At 62.2% G+C, this 6000-nt stretch overlaps 1 pseudogene; it reads left to right on the forward strand.

Moving 5' to 3' along the window:
- The first annotated feature begins 83 nt into the window (after positions 1 to 83).
- Positions 84 to 5132, forward strand: LOC115599545 (annotated as a pseudogene).
- The last annotated feature ends 868 nt before the right edge of the window (positions 5133 to 6000 follow it).

A 6000-nucleotide genomic window follows, 5' to 3' on the forward strand; every position in this document is an offset into this window, starting at 1 on the left:
GGGGGGTCCCGGTGGGACGGGGGGTCCTGGGGAACACAACTCGGAACCGCCGGTCCAAGGCTGCCGGCCCTTCGGACCCATCCCACCATGGTGTCCCGGGTGCTCTGCCGACTGATCGAGTGAGTGCGGACCGGGGGGTCCCGGAAGTCCCGGGGGCTGCGGAGGTCCCCGGGATCCCTGGTGGAGGCTCCAACCCCCGCAGCCCCCCCCCAACCTGCAGCCCCCTCCTCCAAAGGCCAACCCCCCCCCTCTCCCAGGCTCCATGTTTAACGGTCCCCGCCCCGTCCCCCCCCTCGGGGGTCCCTGGTTAAGGGGCAGCCCCCCTCGGGGGTCTCTGTGCCGGTGTCTCAGTGGGGGGGTCCTGGGGTGCAGGAATTTGGGGGAGGCTGCTGGTGGGCGAGCCGGGATGCGCTTGTATAGGGGGCAACGAAATACCCCCGCCCCTTTCCCCCCACACCCCCCAAAATGGGTCCCGGGGCTGCTGCCACCCCCCGGCTCAGGGGTGTGGGCGGGCCAATGGGGTTTGGGGGGGCTTTGCTCCCCACCCCCCGAACCCGCTCCCCCCTTGGTTCCCTCGTTGTGGCCAGCCGGGCTGGGGGGCTGGTGGCCAAGTGTGCTCATGGAGGGGGGGGGAGCGCACCATGGTCACCCCTGGTGCAGGGGACAACCCTGGGGACACGTCCCCTGTCCCGGGCTGCTTGGGGTGGTCCTTGGGGACGTGTCCGTGGTCCGGGGGATGTGTCCCACCTCTTGGCGACATGTCCCTGGTTCTTGGGGACATGTCCCTGGTTCTGGGGACATGTCCCAGCCTGGTGTTGGGGGTGCCACCTCGCTGTGGGGACATCAGGAAGCGACATATGTCCCGGGCAGGGCTCATCCTCTCCCTTGGGAGCGGAGCCTGCGCCCTGCACCCCCCTCCGCCCCCTCTCCCCTTCCCTCCCCGGACAGGTCGGGCCGGTCCCGAGGGATAAGTTTTGGGAGCGCCATGGCTGGGTGTCCCCGGGATGATGTTGTCCCTTCTCCTGGTGGCTTCGGAGCCAGGATGGTGCTGGAGGGGCTGAAGGGGAGGCTGAGGGGCTGGAGCAGGCGGCTCTGCTGGTCCCTGCTGCTGCTGCTTTATGCGGGGTGGCCCCCTGCCTCACCCCCTCACTCCCTTCCAGGCTGCTCTTCGGGATGCTCTATCCTGCCTACGCTTCCTACAAGGCTGTGAAGACCAAAACATCCGGGAATATGTGAGTAAAGCTCCGGGAAGGGAAAAAACAACCAAAAAAAACCACCCACAAAACTCTCAGGGAATAAATAAATGAGTTGGGGTCCTGGGCTGCCTGCTCCCTGGGTCCCAACCCTCCTGGTTCCCCCCCCCGCCCAGGTCCGGTGGATGATGTACTGGATTGTCTTTGCCCTCTTCATGGCCATCGAGACCTTCACTGATCTGCTCATCTCCTGGTGAGGGCTGGGAGGGGGCTGGGGGGGTCTCTGTGCTGTGGGGGAGGTGAGGAGGGAGCTGCCTGCAGGGGCACCCGGATCGGGGCAGCCCCAGGTGTTCACAGAGACACGGGGTGGGTGTGGGGACGGGGTGGGTGTTGGGGACACGGGGTGGGTGATGAGGACAGGTGATGGGGACATAGGGTGGGTGATAGGGACATGGGGTGGGTGGGTGGGGACAGGGTGATGAGGACATAGGGTGGGTGATGGGGACGTGGGGTGGTGGTGGGGACAGGGTGATGGGGACAGGGTGGTGGGGATGGGGTGGTGTTGGGACAGGGTGGGTGATGGGGACAGGGTGGTGGGGACAGGGTGGGTGATGGGGACATGGGGTGGGTGTTGGGGACACAGGGTGGGTGATGGGTGCTGTGGCACCTCCTGAAGTGCCAATGAGTGTTCCCAACCTGGAGAGGGAACAGGATGAGGGACAGGGCTGGACACCAGGTTCTCACTGTGTCCCCAAAGCTCCTCATGACCCCCATGTCCCCAGCACACATCCTGGCTCCTGTTGTCCCTAAGGTTGGAGCCTGGTGACACTGCCCAGCTCCATTTCTCACCTGAAATCTCTCCTTGACCACCCCTGGTGTGGGGGTCACCTCTGGGACATGTCCCTGTCCCAGGGGATGTTGGGATGCTCCTTGGGGATGTGTCCTAACTTGTCCCTGGTCCGTGAGACGTGTTCCAACCTCTTGGGGATGTGTCCCTGCTCCACAGGAACATGTCCCTGGCTCCTGGGGATGTGTCCCTGGTCCATAAGATGTGTTCCAAGCTCTTGGGGACGTGTCCCTGCTCCACAGGGACATGTCCCTGGCTCTTGGGGATGTGTCCCTGGTCCATAAGATGTGTTCCAAGCTCTTGGGGACGTGTCCCTGCTCCACAGGAACACGTCCCTGGCTCTTGGGGATGTGTCCCTGGTCCATGAGACGTGTTCCAACCTCTTGGGGATGTGTCCCTGCTCCACAGGAACATGTCCCTGGCTCCTGGGGATGTGTCCCTGGTCCATAAGATGTGTTCCAAGCTCTTGGGACGTGTCCCTGCTCCACAGGACATGTCCCTGGCTCTTGGGGATGTGTCCCTTGTCCATAAGATGTGTTCCAAGCTCTTGGGGACGTGTCCCTGCTCCACAGGAACACGTCCCTGGCTCTTGGGGATGTGTCCCTGGTCCATGAGACGTGTTCCAACCTCTTGGGAATGTGTCCCTGCTCCACAGGAACACGTCCCTGGCTCTTGGGGATATGTCCCTGGTCCATGAGATGTCTTCCAAGCTCTTGGGACGTGGTCCCTGCTCCATAGGGACATGTCCCTGGCTCTTGGGGATGTGTCCCTGGTCCATAAGATGTGTTCCAAGCTCTTGGGGACGTGTCCCTGCTCCATAGGGACATGTCCCAACTCCATGAATGTGGATGCTAGAATGAGAGGCACCTTGCAAGGAAGCAGGAGGTACCCTTGGACTCTCCCCCCAAAAAAACCTCACCTTCTCCCCCTCTCCTGCAGGTTTCCTTTCTACTATGAGGTTAAGATGGCTTTTGTCATCTGGCTGCTGTCCCCCTACACCCGGGGTGCCCGGCTGCTCTACCTCAAATTCGTCCACCCCACGCTGTCCCGCAAGGGAAGGTAGGGACTGGGATGGCTCGGGGTCCCCCCAAAGCTTGGGTTGGGGGGTTCTGGAGGCTCCAGCAGCCCCCTGGTTGTCTCTGCAGGAGATTGACACCTACCTCAGCCAGGCCAAGGAGCGCAGCTACCACACCATGGTGCATTTTGGCAAGAGGGGACTCAACATCGCGGCCACCGCCGCCGTCCAGGCTGCCACCAGGGTATGAGGGATGTGGCTGTCTGCTCCACATCCCTGGGGATAACTGGGGAGGGAATTGTCACCTCAGCGTGGGTGCAAAAGGGTCTGTGGGTGCATGGTCCTCGGTGAAATGAGCTCAGGGGAGTTGGGGCTCCCGCTCTTGCACCGCTCTGGTTGGAGCTGGGGTGCCCACTGCAAGGAGGATCCAGTCCAGAGGGGGTCATGGAGATACTGGGGAGCAGGCTGAGAGTTGGGGGTGTTCAGGAGAAGAGAAGGTTCCAAGGAGACCTTGGAGCACCTTCCAGTGTTCCAGTGGGGAGGGACTTTGGACAAGTGGCTGGGGGATGGGATGAAGGGAATGGATTTAAACTGGGATAGGGGAGGTTGAGGTTGGATATTAGGAAGAAATTCTTTGGTGTGAGGATGGTGGGACACTGAGATGGGTTCTGCAGGGAAGCTGTGGCTGCCTCATCCCTGGCATCCAACCATCCAGGCTGGGCTGGGGGGGGGAGGTGTCCCTGCCCCATGGCAGCGGATTGAACCCAGGTGATTTTTTTTCAAGGTTCTTTTCCCACCCAAACCCATTTCTGATGATTCTTTGTGTCCTCCCCCCAGAGCCAGGGGGTCCTGGCCGGGAGGCTCCGCAGTTTCAGCATGCAGGACCTGCGCTCCCTGCCCGACCAGACCCCCACCCACTACCAGGACCCCCTGTACCTCGAGGAGCAGGAGAGCAACCCCAGGCATCTGCTGAGTGAGCTGGGGAGGGGGACACCCCAGACAAAGGGGGTGGGTGTGGGTGGGTTCCAGGGGGGAGGCCATGCCAGGAGGGGTGCTCCTGACACCATTGACCCCAAGATGCTCAGGGCTGCCTAAGAGCCCAGGGGAAGGTCCTGCTCACCTCCACCAGCTCCCTTGGGTGCCCCTCTCCCCAACCCACACCCACTCAGGACGATAGGCAAGAGGAACATGGAGCCCCCCCAAAACTAATGGATCAAAAACTCCACACCGGGAGGTAAATTTGTCTTGTCCTTTGTGTTGTCCCCAGCATACAGCACCCCCCTGGGCCAGCAGGATGAGAGCGAGGATGAGGAGCTGTGGTCAGACTCAGAGGTGCTGCCCCGCAGACCCCTGTCCCGTAGCCACAGCCTGCAGCTGGCCAAGAAGAAAACATCAAGCAAAGAGGTGCCATGGGGCAGGGGAGTTGTTTTGGGGGGGTGATGTGACAGCGAGGGGCTTCAGGGGGGGATCTGACCCATCCCATCCCATCCCATCCCATCCCATCCCATCCCATCCCCATCCCATCCCATCCCATCCCATCCCATCCCATCCTATCTCTCCCCCTGCCCAGGGCTCTTCCCGACTCCTGCGCAGCCGGATCAGGAGGAAAGTGGATCCACCCGAGGAGGAGGAGAGCTGAGGGGCACCCAGGAGCCTTCACCCCACGGTGCTGCTGCAGCAGCAGGGGGACCCCAGGGTTTGTGCCCCCCGTCCCCCCAGCCCTGGGGAGGGGGCTCCCCCCTGGATGACACTATGCAAGACTTTTTCTCTGAGCTCTCTGCACCTCCATCTGCACTGGGGAGGGGGCTCAGTCACCCCCCTGCTCCAGGGGCTCTCCCCTCTCCCCTCCTGGACCTTGCTGCTGTGGGTGGGCGCCGGCGCCTCTCCCGGGGGGTCCAGACCCCCCCTCCGCATTCCTCCCACCCCATGAACACTACAGGCTCTGCAGAGAGGGACACCCCACCTTCTCCTGCTGCCACTGTGCCTTACACCCCACCTCCCCTCTCCCGTGGCTGGGATGTCCTCTGTCCCAGCAGAAGCCAAAGACACAGCCCTGGCTGGGGACCCCCAAAAACTGCAGGCTGACACCCCCCACACCCCGTGCCTGACTGTGCCCTGCCTGGCACCACACAGCTTTTAACATTCTCCCCCCTCCCAGACGCTGTGAGAAGGGGTCGGGGGAGTTTTGTACGTGGAGAAATAAATGTTATTTCAGACTTTCAGAAGCAGTTGTCACCCGTGCCTTAACCCTGTCCCTGCCCCACAGCTGGGGACCCCTGGGGAAGGGGCTGCGGGGCTGTGGGAGGGGGACAGAGCAGGATTGGAGGTGCAGGAGGGAGGTGCTGGGGTGCATCTCAACCCCTCCTTGCTGTAGCCTTGTCCCCACAGTGTGGCAGCAGCAGCTGGGACACCCAGACAGATGTCCCCATTCTGGCCACCAGCCCTGGCTCGTCCTCAGCCTCTCCCTGCTGGGGGGCTCCCAGATCTCCCTCTGGAGGGAGGGGGTGTCTCAGCTCCCTTTACTCCTTCCCCTGGAGAAATGTCCCCCACCCAGAGTACAAAGCCTCCATGGGGTGGCACAAGGTGACAAGGCTGCTGCTGTCACCTCTCCTGCCCCTTGGATCTCTCCTGTCCCTGCTGACCTCCTCCCTGGCATCAATCCCCTTGCTCCCAATCCTTCCCACCCTCATCCTTCAGGACAGCTGTATTTTTAGTCCCTGGCTGCTTTCTTTCTCTGGGGGTGTGTGGGGGTCTTCTCAGGGCAAGAGGGTCTGTCCCTGCCTGCACCCCCCCCAGGGCAGGCAACCAGGGGTGAGCAGGGGTCTGGAGCAGATTAGGAGGAGGTTGGCAGGATTAACCACGTAAAACTGTCTCAGAGACGATTACTTAAAGCAGTGGAGAAGGCTGGGTGGGACAGGCCAAGGGCTGGGGGGCTGCCTGTAATC

The sequence above is a fragment of the Calypte anna genome, chromosome 22 (genome assembly GCF_003957555.1).
Source record: "Calypte anna isolate BGI_N300 chromosome 22, bCalAnn1_v1.p, whole genome shotgun sequence".
Taxonomy (NCBI): Eukaryota; Metazoa; Chordata; class Aves; order Apodiformes; family Trochilidae; genus Calypte; species Calypte anna.